At 53.2% G+C, this 23,323-nt stretch overlaps 1 pseudogene; it reads right to left on the reverse strand.

The window, feature by feature from the left end:
* Positions 1-5,233: 5,233 nt before the first annotated feature.
* LOC102401841 overlaps positions 5,234-23,323 on the reverse strand; it is a 43,252-nt pseudogene continuing 25,162 nt past the window's right edge.

Below are 23,323 nucleotides of genomic sequence, written 5' to 3' on the forward strand. Positions count from 1 at the left end.
ATTGGAATGAAAACGGACCTTTTCCAGTCCTGTGGCCACTGCTGAGTTTTCTAAATTTGCTGGCATATTGAGTGCAGCACTTTCACAGCATCATCTTTCAGGATTTGGAATAGATCAAATGGAATTCCATCACCTCCACTAGCTTTGTTCGTAGTGATGCTTTCTAAGGCCCACTTGACTTCACATTCTAGGATGTCTGGCTCTAGGTCAGTGGTCACACCATTGTGATTATTCCAGAAAAACATCTATTTCTGCTTTATTGACTATGCCAAAGCCTTTGAATGTGTGGATCACAAGAAACTGTGGAAAATTCTGAAAGAGATGGGAATACCAGACCACCTGATCTGCCTCTTGAGAAATCTGTATGCAGGTCAGGAAGCAACAGTTAGAACTGGACAAGGAACAACAGACTGGTTCCAAATAGGAAAAGGAGTACGTCAAGGCTGTATATTGTCACCCTGCTTATTTAACTTATATGCAGAGTACATCATGAGAAATGCTGGGCTGGAAGAAGCACAAGCTGGAATCAAGATTTCTGGGAGAAATATCAATAACCCCAGATATGCAGATGATACCACCCTTATGGCAGAAAGTGAAGAGGAACTAAAAAGCCTCTTGATGAATGTGAAAGCAGAGAGTGAAAAAGTTGGCTTAAAGCTCAACACTCAGAAAACGAAGATCATGGCATCTGGTCCCATCACTTCATGGGAAATAGATGGGGAACTAGTGGAAACTTTGTCAGACTTCATTTTTGGAGGCTCCAAAATCACTGCAGATGGTGATTCTAGCCTTGAAATTAAAAGACTCTTACTCTTTGGAAGGAAGATTATGACCAACCTATATAGTATATTCAAAAGCAGAGACATTACTTTGCCAACAAAGGTCTGTCTAGTCAAGGCTATGGTTTTTCCAGTGGTCATGTATGGATGTCAAAGTTGGACTGTGAAAGCTGAGCGCCGAAGAACTGATGCTTTTGAACTTTGGTGTTGGAGAAGACTCTTGAGAGTCCCTTGGACTGCAAGGAGATCCAAGCAGTCCATTCTAAAGGAGATCAGTCCTGGGTGTTCTTTGGAAGGACTGATGCTAAAGCTGAAACCCCAATAGTCTGGCCACCTCATGTGAAGAATTGACTCATTGGAAGACTCTGATGCTGGGAGGGGTTGGGGGCAGGAGGAGAAGGGGATGACAGAGGATGAGATGGCTGGATGGCATCACCGACTTGATGGACATGAGTTTAGGTGAACTCCAGGAATTGGTGATGGACAGGGAGGCCTGGCGTGCTGCAATTCATGGGGTTGCAAAGAGTCAGACATGACTGAGTGATTGAACTGAACTGAACCCGAGGTTGCACAGCTAGTGGAGGAGCAAGAAGGCCTGAAACTCAAAGTTACATCTGGATCAGGGCTAGTGACCTTGGCAAGAAGACTAAGCTCTCTGCTTCTCGGCAGCCCATCTGTAAAATGGGACGCCCTTAGAGGAGCTGGGGCCCATGAGGGAATGCACGTGAGATGATAACCACAGGGCCTCCTTCCTGGAGGACGGGGGGGTGGTGATGCACCTGCAGGGGCCAGAGTATTGCCTGGGGGTCTCTGTACCCCCTGCTCAGGAGTAAGGGAGTGGGCTCTTCTGTCTGACACCCAAATACCTGAGTGGCTCTTAATATCGCTGCCAGACCTGAGACTCACTCTCCCTTCTGGCCACCTTTTCCTCTCCTCCAGCATACACATCTGGAGAACACGGTCTCCAAGCAGGTCTCCATCCTCTCTCTCCCATCCTCTCCCTGGTACCCACCTGACCTGACCTGACCTGCACTTTCCTCCCATTGAGGGTCTTAAACAGCAGACATGTATTATCTCACAGATCTGGAGACCAGAGGACCCCCAGAGAGTTAGGGCAGCTTCTGTAAGAGCCTCAAGGCTTGCTGTCCTTCACTGGTGGCTTACTAAATCGCTTTAGTCAAGTCCAATTCTTGGGGACCCTATAGATTCCAGTCGTCTGTCCATGGGACTCTCCAGGCAAAAATACTGGAGTGTATTGCCATGCCCTCTTTAGGGTATCTATCCAAACCAGGGATCTAACTTGAATTGCTTATATCGCTGGCATTGGCAGACAGGTTCTTTACCAGTAGGTGGCTCAGATGGTAAAGAATCTGCCTGCCTTGCAGGATACTGGTGTTCAATCCCTGGATAGGGAAGATCCCCTTGAGAAAGAAATGGCTACTCACTCCAGTATTCTTGTCTTGAGAATTCCATGGACAGGGGAGCCTGGTGGGCTACCGTCCTTTGGATCACAAAGAGTCAGACATGACTGAGTGACTAATACACTTCAAGAGAAGGTAGCATTTCCTTCTACAGCACAGGAGTGGCTCTTTCTGGGTCAGGCTCTGCCATGCCAGTGGTCCAGTGGAAGAGGCTACTTGAGGTTCCGGGACACGTGACCTTGGTTCCTGGCAGCAAAGTGTTGTCAAGTAAAAGGGCCCATGCACATGTGTTCAGCTCCAATGAGATGCACCATGAACTGCACGCTGAGCCCGGGCACCATGGGAACACATGGTCCTGGCAGGACCCCACAGCAGCGCCAGCTTGTCCCTGGTGTCACACATGGGCGTGTGGCCTGTGACCTCTTCCTGATCTGGGCCATAGTGAATCATGAGAGTGTGAAGCGTGACTTGTGCTGGGTGTTCCAGAGAAGGAGCAGCCTGACCCTACGCTGTGCTGCGTGGGAGTCTGCATGATGGACCCACCAGCACCACTTCCGTGTGTTCTTGGGGACATGTCGCTGTCTGTCCTCTAGGGCGTGTGACCAGCCTGGGGCTCAGGATGCCCTGATGGGCAGACTGCCTGGGCTGCACCCAGTGCCAAGATCCACCCCACAGCAGCAGGGCCTGGCATCCTCTAGCTTCCAGCCTTCCATAGCTCCTGTGTCTGCCCTCTGGGAGCCTGACCCGAAGCCTGCACCTGGGCCCTCCAGCACATGTCCCCCCCCGCCTTTCTGGCCTCACCTCCCACGCACTCTTCTGCTCAGTCCACCCTGAAGCTGCTGGACGCTCCACTGCCCCCATCCTCACGACCCTTTTCCTCTGCTGAGTCCTGGCCTCTGTGCTCCCGGCCTGGAAGGAGCCCCGTCCTCCAAGCACTGCAGCTGCAGGCTCAGGGCCTCCGTACAGGTCGAGCCCTTTCCCAGCTCAGGCTCTGAGGTGCTGCTCCCTCTGCTGGGAAGCATCTTCCCCCACTTCCTGTCTGGCAGGGTGCTGTTCCCCCTTTATGTCACCTCATCTCTGAAAGATTTTTTCTGGGCCTCCCATCCAGCCTCCATAGCACTTACTGATGAATATCTTTCTGTATTAACCTGTGTGTTTGGTCCACATGGGTCTATTATGTCCTTTGCTGGATTTGCTCCAGGAACAAAGCAGGACCTCTTGATCTTTTGAGGGTAAGAACTCAGGGATGTAACTGTCATGGACATGGCTGTTCCCCTTCTACCATGGATGACATGGGTGATACCCACAGCACAGCATATAAAGCTCAGCTCAGCAGCTCCTCCCAACTTCACCTCCACCTGCTGTGTGAGCGAGTCCCTCACCCCTGGAGCAGGACAGTGCACACCTCCTGACAGCCTGACTCAGAGCCCCGGGCTCCTGACCTGTACAGTGGGCACTCGTAGGTCTGTCCATAGGGTGGTTTGGATACTAAGCTGTTTGAGATGTAAGTACCCACCCCCCCTCCCCCAGTGCCTGACCACAGAGATAACTCTCCTCATACACAGCAGGTCCACCCCACCCCAGGCTGCAAGGCTACCCTGCACCCCATTCTCAAGTTTCCATCAGTTAACAGCCACTGAACCCTGACTCTGTGCCAGGCTCTGTGCTGGAGGCGAGGGGCACGAGTTATGCTGCCCCCAGGACGTCCTTGTGGGGAGACAGGACTTGGCCGTGGTGGCTCTGCCCACAGGAGAATCTGCTCTGGTGGTTTGGAGGTGCTCAGAGGACCCTGGAGGGCTTCCTCCAGGAGGGGTGGAGGGCACAGGGTGCTGGGGAGATGGCTGGTCCTGGGCCATGGTGTGGGAGGAGAGCCAGGGCAAGGCTGGGTCCTGCAGGCTCTTTCTCTCTCTCTGCTCTGGCTTCATCTCTTTATAACTCCACCTGTTCCCTCTCCCTGGCCATCTCGCCTCTAATCTCACTCTGGGGCTGGGAGATGGGTAGGCAGGGTTTTCAAGTCCATCCACACTCCTGCAGTTTAAGGTCTTTAGTGTCCAGAGGGGAGGTTATTGTTCCTGCTTTGGGTGAGGCAGCTTGAATCAGAAAGTCAGTCCTCCATTCATGTCAAGATCACACAGGGAGCAGCTCTATTTTCCTCCTTGGAGCTGGCTTCCAGGGCTTTGTCTAGCTCTATAGGGCATCCCTGGGGAGCAGGGGAGTTCAGACAGCTCTGCCCCCAACAGAGGGCATTTGGGGGCTGGGGAGAAGGAAAAGTTTCTCAGAGCAGAGTCAAACATCCACATTTTGAGAACCTTCCTCTCTACCCATTCCCGTTCAGCTTGTCTTGCATAAAATGGGCTTCATACCAAGGCAGGCAACCCCAGTGCAGAACCCGGGCACAGAGGACACAGCTGCATGGCACTGACACGCTTTCATATGTTCATCTGCTCCTGCCATCTCTTCTTCTCCCCTTCTTGTGCCAACCCTTCTGAGGGTACCCACCAGCTCCAGACCCCCTCCGTGTCCTGCTCTGTCTCATAATGGTCACCAGAAACACAGCGTCCTGAGGTGGCTGCTGTTCGTGGTCCTGAAATTATGAGCCCAGTGGGATCTTTAATATTAATAATCCTTACACTGGGTTTTCCGTGTTTCACTTGCCACATGATTTCCTTCCATCTTTCAGTGGCCTGAGCTGTAGGAACTTCCTGTAGGGCAGGTGTGCCCAGGGGCCAGGGCAAGAGTATGAGACTGGACACAGAGCTTGGCATCACACATCCGGGTCAGTAGGCCAGTGCTGAAGCTCCCTCCCGTATATCTTAGGCATATCCCTCCACAGCAGGGGCATCTCCACCCCGCGATGAGCCCATGAAGGTGCCCAGGACACAGCAGGGCCAGTGTTAACACTAGTGGACTTGCTGAGATCTGGCAGGATGCAGGCAGATGCATTTTGGTATCACTGTGGATTATTTCCTTCTGTCTTTGGGAGAACTTCATGGCTTTGACTCTTGCAAGTGAAGCCTGAGTGTGAGCGTGTGTGAAGCTACTGTCTATGATAGGAGAGGAGAGAGAGGGCTGGCTCCAGTGGGCAGGGGAAGACACAGGTCCTTAATGCAATTTTATTTAAGAAGTCAGAACACCCCCCATCCATCCATTTTCTGCCGTTAGCCCACCAGATTGGCAGCTTTCCCCTCATCCCTGTAGGCTGCTTTCCTGTGTCCTGGGACCAAGAATCTGCCAAGGGCTCACTACTCTTGAAAGTGAATGAAGAACGTCCGGATCTCCTTTGGGTAGATGGTGACCTCGGGGCCTCTTGGCGGTGGCGAGGGCTGACTGGAGTTGCCTGGGAGCAGAAAGGGTCAGTCCAGCATGGCCTCTGGACCACCTGCTTCCCCAGGTCCCCTCCTCCCAGCATCCCTCTGGCAACACGGCTCCTGCTGCGTCTGTGGCTCCCACTGTGGATACAGCCCTCAGCTGACCCCTCTTGACAGGACTGCACTGCCGGGGGGCCTCTCATTTCTGGCCTCCTCTGAGGGCACAGCACAGTCAAGGCATGTACTGGGGGCTCTGGGCCTGCTTGGTCTTGTTTCTCCATGGGTTGTGGCCCCATATATGTGCATAAGAGCCTTCTCACTGAGGCCATGAGGGGGCCCTGCCCTTGATCTCAATGGGCTGTCCTTAGACACACCCTGGGGTTTAGGCTTCCTCCTTGGGATGAAACTTGCTTCTGCATCCATCCCTCTATCCATCCATCCATACAAACATCCAACCATCCACCACACACTCTTCCATCTTTTCATACGGCCCTCCATCCTGCATCCTCCTATCTATCTGTTCAACCAATGTCCCTAGAACAGTCCATGTTCTGTCCATTTTCCCTCCTTTCATTCATCTTTCATGCATTCTCTTTCCTTCCTTCCTTCCTTCCTCTTTCCATCCATCCATCACTCAACCATTGACCTGTCCATCATCCATCTACTTTTTTTCCTTCCTTCCATCTTTTTTTCTATCAAACCATCCCTTTATCCATCTGTCTATCATACATTGACTAAGTGTCTACCTATGCAGCCAGACTATGCTGTGTGCAGTAGACAAAAAAGGAGATAAATGGGACAGAGCAAAGTGAGGGAGAGGGGAGAGCAAGGGAGGCTCCTGACTCAGCCTTGGACCTGGTGCGTGAGTCAGGGGAGGCCCAGATAAAGGGACAAGGGCTTTCCAGGCAGAAGGAACAGCAGAGGCAAATATTTCCAGGCAAGAAGCAGTCTGTGTGTGTGCAGCATAATGCACAGCAGGGCAACCGTCAGAACACCTGGGGGTGCACCTAAAGTTTGGGGCTCACTCAAGGCCGCAGAGGGTTGTGGTCTTGGACGCACAAGTGCATGCACACACACACACACATACACACACACAACCTATCTGGAGCTCTGGCACGTGGAGACTGACCTGAAGCCTAGAGTTTATAACCTTCTGTGGCTGATTCAGGAAGACTGAGACCCAGAGAAGGACGGCCAGCTCCAGGTCACACAGGCCTTAGGGGAAGAGCTGGAGTCTGTCTGGGGGTCAGGCTGGCTACCCGAGGCGGGGTCAGGACCAGGGTATCCGAACCTCTGTGGCCGTGAGGGTCCTGCGTGCTCCAGGTCCAGCGATGCATCTTGCTCACGTCCCAGGTCCCTGTGAGTGAGCGCTCCTCCACGGACACCATGGAGCCCAGTCCCCGCAGCACAGACTGCAGGACAGAGCACAGGGAGGGGTGAGCACTTGGACCACAGATCTGAGCAGAGAACCCGACGAAGAAGGGTGGCCACACCAGGGCCCAGGGCCCAGGATCCCCCACATTCATTGTAGTGCAAGTCCCTGCGGGAGGCGGGGCAGTCCCATTTTACAGATGAGGAACTGAGGCTGGGGGGAGCTGACCCCCCAGGGCCGAGCTGGATCAGCACTCCCAGCAGGTGGCAGGCAGGTGGGGCTGCCCCAGCAAACACCCAGTCACCAGGGTTTGTCTCCCAAGGGTGCCTCCTCCTGGGAGCCTGATTCAGTGATGTCGGAGCGGGACACGGGAGGGGCAGGTGACCTGCAGGTTCACCGTCACAGGCCGAGACAGCACGGGGTCCTGGTCCACCTCATGCAGGTGCTGGAGCCGCAGCAGGACACGGCGGAGGTCTGCCTTGGCCTCGTGCTTTCCATCTTGGGGACAGAAGGAAGGTGGGATGAGGACAGTCTTGGCCTGGCTTTTTACACTCTCACCTCCCTTTCACATCTTCCCCCTCCCTCGGAGGCAGCTAACACAGCCCCACTTCGCAGATGAGCCAAACAAGGCTCAGAGAGGGGTAGGCACTTGCCCAGACACACAGCCAGTGTGCATAAAGAAGGAGGGGGGAGGATCCACCCCACGTGCAGCCAAAGCTACTGCCCCCCACCGCCCACACTGGGGCCGTTGCTGAAGTCTGCAAGACTTTGTTCTTATTCACTGGTGAGGTTCTCATTGGGCCTGTCCCTCCAGCCTCCTGTTCTCTGGAAGATTCTCCCTGCCCTTCCCCTGTGAAGGGGAGTGCAGCCTTGTAACCCTGAAGATGAGTCAACATTGCAAAGGTAATGTGTCAGCTCATTGCCGCCAAGACCTAGGAAACGTGTCATAATAGAGCCTCCATCTCTGGACGTTGGAGAACAAATGAGAAGGGCCACCCTGCTGATCCCACAGAGCAAGGGGTCGAAATGAACTGTGCTGTGTGAAGACAGAGAGCATGTGGGCTCCTTGTTACTGCAGCATAAGAGGTCTGCAAAGTCTCTGTCTCCATTCAGGTGATGGGTTTAGGGACTGGAGCTCGAGAATCAGGGAAGGATTTCTGCCACTGGAAAATGATGCTGGAGATGATGGCAATGGTGATGCAGGTGATGATGATACGGGGGTAGTTTGTTCCTGGGGAGGCAGGCTGCCCTCCTGCCATCCCCAGTGCTCCCCTCGCTCAGCTTCTTACTCACTCCCTGGGAAGAGGGTCTTGCTTGGCCCAGCCCATGTCTCCTTTACTTCATTCAGTACAAGCAGCCTCTAGGAGGTGCTTTCTCAGTGGCTTGGTCATACACTCACACACACACAGACACACAGACAGACATACAGACACACACGCACACGTTGGAGCCAAGTGCTCTGCTGCTGCTGGGAACCCCGTCCACCCCGTCAGATGTGTCAGGTGGGCAGTGGTGCAGGGATGCTGGAGGTCAGGGTCAGGAAGCCATGTGGCTGCAGGCGTGAGCCCGTCTTTCAAAGATCTAGTTTATCAGGCACAAAGGTAACATCTGGGCTTGACTTCTTTCTGTTCCTCCTTCTTAATTGGGCTGACACTTATATGGGAACACCCTAGGCCCTGAGTGCAGCTTTGGGGACACAGCAGTGGCAGGGGCATGGTCAGCCCTGCCCTGGAACTGCTCAGAGCCTAAAGGGGCAGGTAAGGGGTACAGCACCTATTCGTTTCAGGAAGCTGTTACCTCCACCAGGAAGCCCTCAGTGATGCCCAGCTAGGACCTTCCTTGGATCACTGTCATTGCTCTCTGATGAATTGCCTGCTTCCCTCTGTAGATAGGGGCCCACCGAGCCCAGGGATGTTTCCTGTGTCATCCATGGCTTAATCCGCAGTGCTTGACATTAGAATCATTTTTCAAGGCTTGAACGGAACCTCATCAAAGTCATGCCTGAGCCCAAAATACAGGCAGGACAACGGTGTCTGACGCCCCAGGAGAAGACCCTGGAAGAATCAGGACTTCACAGAGCCTGGACGACTCTGAGGAGAGCCCCTCTGTCCAGTGACGGGCTGGGGGACCGGGCTGACATGTGGAGGCAGGAGTGAGTCTGGACATCTGAACACCTGCCGCACCTTTCTGGAGAGTCCGCAGGTGCTCTGTGTGGTTTGAGCTGTACTTCCAGCCGGGGATGCTGAGGATCTGCAGGTGGACGCTTGGGGGCAGCGTCACAGCCTCTTGCTGCCTGGAGCCTGAGCCACGCGGGGCAATCTCTGAAAGGCAGATGGACAACAAGGAGAGGCTTTGGGCCCAACTCTCCTCCTGACACTCACAGCTTGCCACACTAAGTCCCCCACTTCATCTGATCTCACTCCCTCCCACCTGTGGCCCACACGGCAGGCAGCCTGAAGGACCTGTTGGTGCAAAAGCCCCAGCCTGCCTTGAATCTCTGGTCCAGCCCGTTCAAACTGCAAACAGGGAGATGGGCCAAGAGAGAAGACGCCATTTCTTCCAGAACTTGCAGCGAGTTCACACAGAGACCTGCTCTGTGAACAAGGTCTCAGACGCCAACTCCCGTGCTGTCATCTATCGCTGCCTCTGCCCAGAGGGACTCAGCCCTCCTCTCCCAGGAGATGCTTTGTTCAACTCTGGGCTCCAGCTGGAGCCGCCATCTCTTTCCAGTTCCCAGGACTCAGTGATTGGTCAGGCTTGGGTCACGTGATTCGATCAGGGCCAATCAGAGCCTTTCCTGGGATTTCTGCCCTTGACACAGGCGTCTCAGTTCCTTTGGTCCCAGAGTTGTTCAAAGCCACCTCCCAGACATGAGGAGAAACAAGATCTGAAGACAGAGAAGCGCAGGTGACGGAAAGAGAGGGTGGATAGCGCATGAAGGGCCCAGCCCGCGAGGAAGCAATACACGCTACCCTTCCCTCAGGTGCGTCTGCCCCAGAATAAAGGCTCCTCTGGCCCCGTCTCAGCACCTTTGGTTTCTCTCTGTGCAGGTGGAAGAGCCCAGGGCTGAACCTGGGGTGGAGCTGGCCACAGCCATGGACGGGACCGTGGATGGAGCTGGCCACAGCCACGGACGGGACCGTGGATGGAGCTGGCCACAGCCATGGACGGGACCGTGGATGGAGCTGGCCACAGCCACGGACGGGACCGTGGATGGAGCTGGCCACAGCCATGGACGGGACCATGGATGGAGCTGACCCCAGCCATGGAGCTTTCTCACCACGGCAACATCCTCTCTGCTGCCAGAAAGGAACCACTGGCTGACACAGGAGCAGTCCCAGCCCAGCTGGCCAAACCCGTCCCTCTCCTCGGAATCTGCCCCTGGACACAGGCGTGGCTGGGTAGGCAGCTCCTGACAGTGCCGGAAGAGATGGACATGACCACCTGCTCCCAAGAGGCCCAGAGCTACCCTGTCTCCCTCCTGCCCCAGCCTCTTGTCCAGCTCATCCTTCCATTCCACTTGCTTCCCCACATCCGCCCCAAGTACCTACCGCTTCAGTCTCTTTACTTCCAAACAAGAGAACATCAACTGTTATCTCTTGAAGTTGATCACTGTACGCCACCTGGTCTGGGGTTGCAAACTCCACCAAACATACAGACATCAGGTCTCTCGTGACCTCTAATCCCTCTTCACCCTGAAGTTGGATCCCCATGACTTGTTCCCCAGTAGAGCCCCTGAGAAATCCTTCAGGACAAGAGCTGGGTCAAGTGCAGTAACAGTCTGCAGCGTATGTCAGGCACTCAGCAAATGCTCAGTGAATGAGTCAGCCACCACCCGCCTTCTTGCTAATGCCTTGTGGAAGTCTAGCCTAAATCTCAAACAGGGAAAACCTAAAATCACGCCCTCATCAAAACTTCTGCAAGTGATGAGAAATAGAAAGCAGGTTAAGGATTACAGACAAAATTTGGAATTAATGTGGGTTTGACTCCATCCACTGAAATAAGTCAAATATTGTAATAAAGCCAGACAGGAGTATCTTGGTTTCATAGTGCATATAAAATTTATGTTTACACTTTACTATAATCTACTGTGTGCAGTAGCATTATGTCTAAGAGAAACAGTTTATATATACATTAGATTTTAAAAGCTTTCTTGTTAAAAAAAGGTTACCTCAGGTGAGACTTCAGTGATTAGCAATCTTTCTGCAAGAACAATGACAAAGATCACTAATCCTATGGCAATTATAGTAATAATGAAAAATATTTGAATATTGTGGGAAATAGTAAAATGTGATACATTGAAGTGAACTGAGCAAATGCTGTTGAACGAGCTGTGCAGATGAACATGCTGCATGCAATTTGCAGCAAACCTTCAATTTGTAAACAATGCAGTATCTTCAATGCTCAAAAAAAAAAAGAAAAAAAAAAAGAAAAGAAATGCATATATGTTGAGGTATGCCTGTAGAGAGAATGGACAAATACACACTTTGTGTTTATGTCTATAAAATTTAAAGGATTCTCTATAGTAGCATCTTCAAATACTTTCAAATGCACTCATTGTTTAAACTATTTCATGTTCAACTATTTAGCTGTGCTACCCAACTGTAGTGAAGGAAATTTACAGAAGCCTCGGGAGAGGCAACTCATAAAACCTGCAGATCAGGACATAGAATAGACTCACCCTCACTTGGTGACAATGCACTTAATTCAGACAAAGCCGGTCTTTTAAATGCTGAGCAACCAGACCTGAATGTGACATATGTTATAGGAGGAAGTAGGAAGTGTGCTCAGAGAAGGAAATAGAGGAGATTGAGGGAACAGAGGTAAGGAGGGCATTGCAGTAAGTCCCGGCTGTGAACCTACTAGCTGTATGACCTTGAAGGAGTCACTGAACCTCTGTGCACCTCAGGTTGCCCACATTTAAAATGAGGGGCCTGGATGTGAGGACTCTGGTCCCTTCCTACCCCGAAGTAGCCCAGATCCTGGCAGGTACTGAGAGACTTAATCTTTAGGTAGATTGATAAGCAGTCCAAAGCCCTCAAGGAGAAGAAAGGGACAGACATTTTTTTTCTACATTTCTTTGTCTTTGACTTCCCTGGTGGCTCAGGCGGTAAAGCATCTGCCTGCAATGCAGGAGACCTGGGTTCAATCCCTGGGTTGGGAAGATCTCCTGGAGAAGGAAATGGCAACCCACTCCAGTATTCTTGCCTGGAAAATCCCATGGACGGAGAGCCTGGTAGACTACAGTACATGGGGTTGCAAAGAGTCGGACATGACTGAGCGACTTCACTTTCACTTTTGTCTTAGACACAAAAGAGGTTTTTACTGAGACTCTGAGGTGTTATGACAACAATCTTTAAGACTAACTCTCTTTAAGCCCAGAGCTAATGATTACAAAACAAAACAGCTTATCTTGCTCAAGAGTATGTTTTCCTTTAAACTCTGTACTAACTATAATATAATAAAAAAGTATCCTGCTCCAGGACATGTTTCTCCTTCTTAACAAGTTCAGTTCAGTTCAGTTGCTCAGTCGTGTCCGACTCTGCAACCCCATGAATTGCAGCACGCCAGGCCTCCCGGTGCATCACCAACTCCCGGAGTTCACTCAGACTCAATGTTCATCAAGTCAGTGATGCCATCCAGCCATCTCATCCTCTGTCATCCCCTTCTCCTCCTGCCCACAATCCCTCCCAGCATCCGAGTCTTTTCCAATGAGTCAACTCTTCACATGAGGTGACCAAAGTACTGGAGTTTCAGCTTTAGCATCATTCCTTCCAAAGAAATCCCAGGGCTGATCTCCTTCAGAATGGACTGGTTGGATGTCCTTGCAGTCCAAGGGACTCTCAAGAGTCTTCTCCAACACCATGGTTCAAAAACATCAATTCTTCGGCGCTCAGCCTTCTTCACAGTCCAACTCTCACATCCATACATGACCACAGGAAAAACCATAGCCTTGACTAGATGGACCTTTGTTGGCAAAGTAATGTCTCTGGTTTTGAATATGCTATCTAGGTTGGTCATACCTTTTCTTCCATGGAGTAAGCATCTTTTAATTTCATGGCTGTAGTCACCATCTGTCCCTTCTGACTAATCTTATCTTAAAACTTACTTGTGGTAGTGGGTCTGGTGAAAGTGAAAGTGAAGTCACTCAGTCCTGTCTGACTCTTTGCAACCGCATGGACTGTAGCCTAACAAACAGCCTCCTCCATCCATGGGATTTTCCAGGCAAGAATACTGGAGTGTGTTGCCATTTCATTCTCCAGAAGATCTTCCCAACCCAGGGAGCGAACCCGGGTCTCCCACGTTGTAGGCAGATGCTTTACCATCTGAGCCACCAGGGAAATTCTGGGTAATTCTAACCTTGTTAATTTAGGTTGTCTGTTGTGGGAGTGGGTCTGGTAAAAGTATATAAGCCCTTGATAAAAGGTTCTCCCCCTCCTCCTCCTGACGTCTATGTCAGACACTTTCTCTGTCATTTTCCAGTGTAATAAAACTATTGCCACACAAAAGTTCTGAGTGATCAAGCCTGGGCCCTGATCCCAAAGCTAAATCTTCTTCTTCAAGATCACAAATCAACATCATTCACCCTGAGCTATCAATATGAGCTCAGCCCCATCCCTGGAAAGGTGGGCTCCCCTGAGGGCAGTGATGGGGGGTGAAGTGAAAGGACCCCCCACCTCACCGTTCCTCTCTCTGAGCATCACGACAGGCTGGTGCTGCAGCGCCAGCCCGCTCCTCTGGCGTAGGTCACTGGTGAGGGTCCTGGATCCCAGAAGGAGCCAGAGCACTGGGTGGATGACTGAGGAGTCGTTCAGTGTGAGGTCGTTGTCGAGGGCCCACTCGTCATTGTTCCACAGCCGCCGGTGGAGCATGACCTGCAGGGGACAACTGTCTGACCAGGCCTGCCTGGGCCTTGGGATCCCGGAGAGTGACCAGCGGGGCCTCCTCCTACCTCCACCTGCCCGTTCCTCTGGCTGGAGACGCCATGTGCCTGATTGGACAGCAGCACCAGCCTGCTTCGTCTGTCCTGGATGAAGGCTGATTGCACCATGGGGTAGTAATTCTGCGGACAGAAATATTGGCAGGCTGGTGGTGGGGGCAGTGGGCCAGGCCAGCCAGCAGGTCCAGGGTCTTCCTCTGATCCCAGGCAGCCTCCTGCATGGGCACAGCAGCAGCCCAGGGTGGCACAATACTGATGGGAGGGGCTCTGACTTGTGAGATGGACACATTTGGATTCAAATTCAGTTCCACTGCTTCCTGGCCCTATGCCCTGGGGGACCCAGCTTGCCCAAGCCTCAGTTTCCCCATATATGAAATGTGCCCAAAAGGTCCCCGTGGTGCAGGGAGACAATGAGGCATTTGTGCCAGTCCAGCCTGAGATGGCCTCCAGCCAGGGGTTGCCAAATAGAGAGAGGTTGGTGTCTGGGTTCGAAAACACTCACACAGCCCTGCCCTTTCCTGTTTTGGAGGAAGAGGTCCGGGGCTGGTAGCCCTGGACCCTCTGGAGCCCAGGGCACAGTGTGTGAAGACCAGCTGTAGAGATGAACTGACAGAAGCTCAAGGAAGACAGAGCAGGGAGGAACCACACCCCTTCTCCAGGTCCCTCTGGAAGGAGAGACAACTGACTAGAGGAAGGCTCAGGAGGCACCCAGCGTGGTGCTGCCCCTGATCATCCCAGGCCTCAGCACAGCTCAAGGGGATGTCGCTCTCTTCCCAGGAGAGCACCGAGGCCCAGGGACACCCAGGGACTCGCCCAAGGTCATGCTTCTGCAGGGCGAGGCCCTGGGAGCTGATTGATTTTGGAGTTCAGCCCCTGATCCGCTCTCCCTGGAAGACAGGCTGAGGCTCACCTCTGAGCAGCCAAGGAGAGTCACACCCTATTCAGGCCTAGACAGGCACCACGTGCTTAATCCTCAAGCAACCCCCAGTCGGTCATCCATCTGACCGAGGAGGGCCCCCGGTGCACACAGACCTCAGGGACACAGCTCATCCATGGTCAGGGACACAGCTCATCTGCAGTGGCCCGAGAGCTCTGACACCTGGTCTGAACAAGCCTGGCCACAGGCCTTAGGGGCAGACTCAGGGCAGCGGGGCTCTGGAGAGGCTCTGGCCCTAAGGGGACTCTCCTGCTTTCTAGAAATTGGCCATCAAGATTGGGTCTACAGCAGCCACACTCCAGGACAGCTCAGGGCATACCCGAGCAATGGTGTTGTTCTTGTAGTTCCTGTACGGCCTGCGCTGCATCTGGTAGCCATTGTTGTCCGAGTAGAGGACCTGCCCCGTGTTCAGGCTGGTGCTTGTCCTCAGGATGGCCTCGCGGTTCAGCTCCAAGGGGCCCACCCGGTACTCCTGCTCTATGCGATGGCAGAGCAGCACTCCATCAGAGCCCTGGGATCCACGGGCCAGCCGGGAGTAGATGGTGAACGTGGGCTCACCGTCGTTCACCTCCCTGGAGGAGAAGCAGGAGAGGTAGGTCAAGCCTAGGGTGCCTTCTGGATGTACCTCCCTTATTCTTTCCTTCCTCTCCTTCTGTTTCCCTCCCTCCATCCTTCTTGCAGCCAGCAGGGTGGGGAGACTGCTTGGGCAATAGAACAAGAGGGACCCCGTTCCCTGAAGGTTCTGGGCACTCAGCCACGCCTGGGGGCTCTGTCTGTCCTGCTAATGAAAACACAAGAACTGCTGTCCTGCATTGGTCACTGTCACCATGGGCTCCTGTCCCGCCTCTGGACTTATACCACCGAGGTGACACAGTGCAGGCAAGCAGAGCAGGACTGCAGAGACTGGACTGCAGAGTGGAGCAGCTCATGACTTCATCGAGCTTCCATGGAGAAAGGACCATATGCCAAGCCCAGGTCCAGGAGCTGGGTGTCTGAAGCATGACGGGCCCTCATTTCCCCATTCATCTCCCTGTGAGCACCTCCATGTGCTGAGCACAACCAGGGGGCCGCCCTCACCTGTAGAAGTACTGCCGGATCTCAGTCACCAGCGGCCCCTCCACGATCTCCATCCTCACAGCCTCCCACGCTGGCTCTGCTCTACCACTGGGTGTGAACACATAATTGTCTGAAACGGGGCCTTGCCAGACATCACTGTTTGCATGATACTCCATGAACTGCTGGGTCATGTATACCTTTCGGTTACTCCGCCTGCAAACAGAGGAAAGAGAAAGCCGTGTCATCATGACGGAAAACATGCCATCCTCATGCTGGAACCAGGCTCACAGAGGCTCCATGGAGATGCCAGCCAGGAACCAGGGATGAACAGAGACCCTTCAACAAGATGAAAGTGGTCTATCTGTACAACAGATATTATTGTGTCTGCAGGAAGAATGAGGGGTCTCATTGACCCTGCAACGTGCCTGAAAGTTGGAAACTTGGACAATTGAAAGAAGGCAGCCTGCCAAGAACCCCATATGGTATAATCTCATTGCATGATACGTCAGTGTAGGCCAGTCCCGAGAGACAGAAAGGAGGTTCGAGTCAACCAGGGCTTGATCAAGGTGAAAGATGCGTGGGGCCTGAGCGATGATAGAGCCTAAGTCCACAGTGCTGACTGCACCTTTCCCAGCCTGACCAGGGAGACTCAGAAGTTCTGGGGCTGCACCCCATTTCTGCTGCTCCCCGCACTCTCCCCCTGACCACCTCTGCTGGATCCTGTAGGTCCTGGCTGCTTCTGTGTCCTGGCCTAGACTCACACACTTAGAAATAGAGCTCGATGCACTACAGGGAGCTTCACCACCATCACACCCTCGCCCTTGGCTGAGGAGATGGAGATCCAAGTAGGGCATCACATGCCCAGGTCCCAGGGTCCTCCTGGCCTCAGAGGCAGCGATGATTGCACCTCACCTCTCCCAGATGCTGTGCATCAGGTTGGTGTCCAGGTCCAGGAAGACGATGTAGCAGTCATTTTTCACAGGCACCAGGCTCCCGCCCACCTGCCCACCGTATCTCCTGAGTCGGCCTCCAAACTGCGTGGTTTTGGCCACAAAGGGCTCAGGCTCCCCAGTTTCCTCCTGGGAACTCCTGCTGGGCCGGATGCTGTAGTGCCGGTAACTGAGTCCTGGGATCGTGGTCAGCACGTGCAGGTCATAGGCAGAGGGCATCTCCTTCGAGTGCTGGACCTGCAAGACCCGAAGCACGGGATGAATGATGGATGTCAGGGATGGAAGGTGCCTCAGTCTCCTTGGAAATCCTGGCCTTACACACCTGGTGGACAGAGTGCTCGCTTGACACAGAGACAGCTGGGTCATCCAACACTGGGCTGAGCTGGGCTCCCCTCCTGCACCCTCCCTGCTCAACTGGGTCCAATCTCCTCTCCCTTCTTCCTCCTTCTCTACTGGGGCTGCAAACCACCTGCCCTCCTCCCACACTCCCTCCTGTTCCTGCCTCTGAGACTGCTCACAGTGTTCCACCTCTTTAGAGGGGGCTCCCTCATCTCTTAATCCTCTGATTTTTCCAAGGAGGGAGGTTTCCAGGTCACCCTGCAAGCCTTTCTCTAGCTCCACGTCATCTGATTCAGGGAAAGGGATTGGATGAGGACACTGGGTCCATGCAGGAGGTTCTTCAGTCTCTGGGGAGCAAGTGTCACTTCTGGGTCTTGTGGGAGGGCTTGGGGGGCTATGAGCAAGCCCATGTGGCTCCTCGCAGGCTCTAGCCTGGCCTTTCTCTGAACTAAAGGAGACACCCATCCGTACCCCACACCCCTAACCTGTCCCGATGTTTTCCTCCACCACAATTGTTATCTGTCACTCCTATACTTTCTGATTTTCTTCTTGCCTGGATCCCCCACTGGAATAGGAGCCCCCCGTGTGCAGGAACTTTTGTCTACTTGGTTATTAAAGTTCCTCCAGTGCCTAGAGTAACGCCTGACACATACTAGGTGTTCAGTAGTATTTAAGAAAGAGCATTTCGGCTTGGTGGGTGGTGCCTTTGGGTGGGGAAGGGAGATGTTCCATGTTGGGTCTACTGCACCCAACACCCTTCCCTCCCTTGACCCTGACATAAAGGAATCTTCCTCATCTGTCTCAGCTAAGGATCACTGCCCTGGCTGCCTGGTCATTACCCCAGGCCTTAACTGTCCATTTCTGTATCTGCTCCTTGAATCCCAGGATGGCTCCCAAGTCCAGGGATGAGCACTTATCTGGGACCAAGCCCAGCACAGGCTTTCAGGAGTGTTTGCTGAATGGCTGACTAATGGCATTACTCAATCCATCTCCTCAAGGAAGGGCTGGCTTGGTAACAGGAGGGTCACCTGTATAATCAAGTCTAGCTCCAGGTCTGGGAAGGAGATGAGCAGGGACCACACAGGATGTGGGTGTCATAGCTGGGGCCTGCCCCTACGACAGCACCTCCATAAAGATGCACAGTGAAGACTATTGCTGGCTTCCCCATGGGAAGTAGAAATTTATACATGGTTATAGGGAACATTTCATGCAAAGATGGGCTCGATAAAGGACAGAAATGGTATGGACCTAACAGAAGCAGAAGATATGAAGAAGAGGTGTCAGGAATACACAGAAGAAGTATACAAAAAAGTTCTACACAACCAAGATAATCACGATGGTGTGATCACTCACCTAGAGCCAGACATCCTGGAATGTGAAGTCAAGTGGGCCTTAGAAAGCATCACTACGAACAAAGCTAGTGGAGGTGATGGAATTCCAGTTGAGCTATTTCAAATCCTGAAAGACGATGCTGTGAAAGTGCTGCACTCAATATGCCAGCAAATTTGGAAAACTCAGTAGTGGCCACAGGACTGGAAAACGTCAGTTTTCATTCCAATCCCAAAGAAAGGCAATGCCAAAGAATGCTCAAACTACCACACAATTGCACTCATCTCACATGCTAGTAAAGTAATGCTCAAGATTCTCCAAGCCAGGCTTCAGCAATATGTGAACCGTGAACTTCAAGATGTTCAAGCTGGTTTTAGAAAAGGCAGAGGAGCCAGAGATCAAATTGCCAACATCTGCTGGATCATGGAAAAAGCAAGAGAGTTCCATAAAAGCATCTATTTCTGCTTTATTGACTAAGCCAAAGCCTTTGACTGTGTGGATCACAATAAACCGTGGAAAATTCTGAAAGAGATGGGAATACCAGACCACCTGATCTTCCTCTTGAGAAACCTATATGCAGGTCAGGAAGCAACAGTTAGAACTGGACATGGAACAACAGACTGGTTCCAAATAGGAAAAGGACTTCGTCAAGGGTGTATATTGTCACCCTGCTTATTTAACTTTTATGCAGAGTACATCATGAGAAATGCTGGGCTGGAAGAAGCACAAGCTGGAATCAAGATTGCCGGGAGAAATATCAATAACCTCAGATATGCAGATAATACCACCCTTATGGCAGAAAGTGAAGAGGAACTAAAAAGCCTCTTGATGAAAGTGAAAGAGAAGAGTGAAAAAGTTGGCTTAAAGCTCAACACTCAGAAAACGAAGATCATGGCTTCTGGTCCCATCACTTCATGGGAAATAGATGGGGAAACAGTGGAAACAGTGACAGTTTTTTGAGGCTCCAAAATCACTGCAGATTGTGACTGCAGCCATGAAATTAAAAGACGCTTACTCCTTGGAAGGAAAGTTATGACCAACCTGGACAGCATATTGAAAAACAGAGATATTACTTTACCAACAAAGGTCTGTCTAGTCAAGGATATGGTTTTTCCAGTGGTCATGTGTGGATGTGAGAGTTGGACTGTGAAGAAGGCTGAGCACCAAAGAATTGATGCTTTTGAACTGTGGTGTTGGAGAAGACTCTTGAGAGTCCCTTGGACTGCAAGGAGATCCAACCAGTCCATTCTGAAGGAGATCAGCCCTGGGATTTCTTTGGAAGGAATGATGCTAAAGCTGAAACTCCAGTACTTTGGCCACCTCATGCGAAGAGTTGACTCATTGGAAAAGACTCTGATGCTGGGCGGGATTGTGGGCAGGAGGAGAAGGGGATGACAGAGGATGAGATGGGTGGGTGGCATCACTGACTCGATGGACATGAGTCCGAGTGAACTCTGGGTGTTGGTGATGGACAGGGAGGCCTGGCATGCTGCGATTCATGGGGTCGAAAATAGTCCGACATGACTGAGCCACTGAACTGAACTGAACTGATATATACTTATACACCAAGTCACCTCAGTGTTGTCTGACTCTTGGTGACCCCATCGACTGTAGCCCACCAGGCTCTCTGCCCATGGGATTCCGCAGTCAAGAGTACTGGAGTGGGTTACCGTGCACTCATGCAGTGGATATTCCCGACCAGGTATCGAACCCATGTTTCTTGTGGCTTTGCATTACAGGCGGATTCTGGTCAACTCAGATACGCAAAGGGAAGGGTCAGTTCACTGGGTGGATCCACTGACCCTGATGGCAACTCACCCTTAGGACACTCCTCACAGTCAGGGCAGCGTGTCACATCTTCCCCTTAGATGCCCACATCTGGGGGCCCATGCAGAGCAGGGGCAGCAACAGGGCATGCACCATAGATGGGATGTGCCCCTTACCTGTGCAGGCACAGGGAGGCCTGACTCGTCTGTGATGCTGACTTTGGGGAAGTCCACAGTCAGGGTGATGATGGTGGTGATTGTCCAGGCCAGCGGGTTGTAGACCACTGCAAAGTGTCCCCCAGGCTCTGGGCCTGCACACAGAGAACAGGATCTACTGCTGTACCTGACCCAACCTTCACCCTTGGTGCCCCTCGGAACAAGAGAATCTGAGGCAGGTGAGACCAGCTCTGCAGAGGCCCAGGGGAAGGACAGACAGACACATGGGCTCTGATGTCCAACCCCCTCCTCATCTGTTCAAGCTGGGTCCTGATTCCTAGGCGGGATGGGGGAGCATGCCCCTAGAGATGAGGGCCCTTGAGCTCCTCACTCATCTCTACTGTTCAGCCAGCATTACTGGTGAGAAGACTGAGGTCTAGAGCAAAGGGTTAGGTGTCCAAGGTGACCCACGTCCTACGGCCTGGCTCCAAAGCTGGAGAGCTTGGCAATGTACAGACAATTCTCTGGAGCTTGGAGGGTCAAGGTCAATCACCAAGGTCAGCAGTGGAGCCCTCTTTGCTATGAACCTGGATTCTCTTTCTGCTCTACCGCCAACCCCAGGTGACCATCTATGGCGACGTCCAATGACTCCCAGATCCGTGAACACTGCACACGCTGTCCAGTCCCCAGCCTCTGCCCAGGAAGTTCCCACGGCTGGATGTCTTTCTGGGGTCTCCACCTGCCCCTTCCTTGGGGAGCTGCCCCCGTGAGCTCATGGGAATGGCTGGACTCACCAGACACTGGAAGGACCCCGTTCTACCTCCCTTTCTATGTCCGTCATCCCCTCCCGACCCCAGTCCCTGTGGACAGGATTCCAGTCTGCTGCACTCCTGACCCCAGGCCCCTTCCAGTGTCTGAAGGTAAGATGGGACTGAACACAGACACAGAGAAGAGGGCAGAGCTGGGCAGGTGAGGGGTGAGGCAGAGTGGGGAGAGCACAGTGAGAGAGAGCAGGGTGAGTGTGGATCCTGGGAGGGTGGGTGGGCCGCATGCTCCTGCAGGGAAGACACCTATCTCTGATTGCCCAGGATTTGCAGGGGTGAATCCCCTCAGCTCCAGGCAAACGGGGTGACCACTCATCCTCTACCTGTGAAGCCCACAATGTCAAAAGAATGCATACATCCTGTCTGTGGAACTGGGCAGCTCAGGGGTATGGGGACCATTCCTACCTGTGTGACCCTGGGCAGCTCAGGGGTATGGGGACCATTCCTACCTGTGTGACCCTGGGCAGCCCAGGGGCGTGGGGACTATTCTTACCTGTGTGACCCTGGGCAGCTCAGGGGTATGGGGACCGTCTTCCTTGTGTGACCCTGGGCAGCTCAGGGGTATGGGGACCATTCCTACCTGTGTGACCCTGGGCAGCCCAGGGGCGTGGGGACTATTCTTACCTGTGTGACCCTGGGCAGCTCAGGGGTATGGGGACCATCTTCCTTGTGTGACCCTGGGCAGCACAGGGGTTATGGGTACCATTCCTACCTGTGTGACCCTGGGCAGCCCAGGGGTATGAGGACCATTCCTACCTGTGTGACCCTGGGCAGCTCAGGGGTATGAGGACCATTCCTACCTGTGTGACCGTGGGCAGCTCAGGGGTATGGGCTCCATCTTCCCTGTGTGACTCTGGGCAGCTCAGGGGTGTGCAGACCATTCTACCGCTGTGACCCTGGGCAGTTCAGGGGTGTGGGGACCATTCCTACCTGTGTGACACTGGGCAGCTCAGGGATGTGGGGACCATTCCTACCTGTGTGACCCTGGGCAGCTCAGGGGTATGGGGACCATTCCTACCTGTGTGACCCAGTGCAGCCCAGGGGTATGGGGACCCTTCCTACCTGTGTGACCCTGAGCAGCTCAGGGGTTTGGGGACCATTCTTGCCTGTGTGACCCTGGGCAGCTCAGGGGTATGGGGACCATTCCTGCCTGTGTGATCCTGGGCAGCTTAGGGGTATGGGGCCATCCTACCTGTGTGACCCTGGGCAGCTCAGGGGTATGGGGGCCATTCCTAATGTGTGATCCTGGGCAGCTCAGGAGTATGGGCTCCATCTTTCCTGTGTGACCCTGGGCAGCTCAGGGTTATGGGGACCGTCCTCCTTGTGTGACCCTGGGCAGCTCAGGGGTATGGGGAATGTCCTCCTTGTGTGACCCTGGGCAGCACAGGGGTTATGGGTACCATTCCTACCTGTGTGACCCTGGGTAGCACAGGGACATGGGGACCATCCTCCCTGCGACCCTGGGCAGCTCCATGATCTCTGTTCTTTCTGTGTCCTCAGCTATGAAGTGAGGACAGTAGCACTTCCAGCTTTTCAGAGATGTGAGGTGTTACACTAAATTGTGCAAGCCGTGTGCTTGGCAACATCTAGTCTGCATTAGCATTCATTCCTGCCTCTAGTTGGCATATCAGCTTTTGTTGAATCACACAGAGGAGATGGCTCGGTGAAGTGAAGGCACCTGCCCAGCTCATGCCTAAATGAGAGCCTCCCATGGACGGGACTCGTGTCTGAAGCTCAGGTGTCCCAGCCCGTCCCCTGACCCTCAGGCTCTCTTCCCAGACTGGGGCGGACACCTGCCATGGCCCACTGTGCCTCCAGGGGCCTCGCTTACCTGAGTGGGCTGGAGACCTGTCCTGGATGATGGAGGCCATCAGCTTGTGCACCCCTTGCATCCCGGTGCTCAGGTGCTCCACAAACATGTCACCCACATTTGGGACATGAGTTCCAGTGATGGCGTCGTGGTGCTGGACCTGGGTCCCCGCCAGAGCAGAGCAAGAGTGGGGTCAGGCCAGCCTCTGCTCAGCACCTGCTGTCCTGATGTCCACTGGGCCCTGACACCACTTCCCTCTCAGCAGGTGCTGCTGGAGAATTGGGGATTCCTGCCACTTTACAGAAGAGGAATCTGAGGCTAGACAGGCTGATGATC

The sequence above is a fragment of the Bubalus bubalis genome, chromosome 7, assembly GCF_019923935.1.
Source record: "Bubalus bubalis isolate 160015118507 breed Murrah chromosome 7, NDDB_SH_1, whole genome shotgun sequence".
NCBI classification, from domain to species: Eukaryota; Metazoa; Chordata; class Mammalia; order Artiodactyla; family Bovidae; genus Bubalus; species Bubalus bubalis.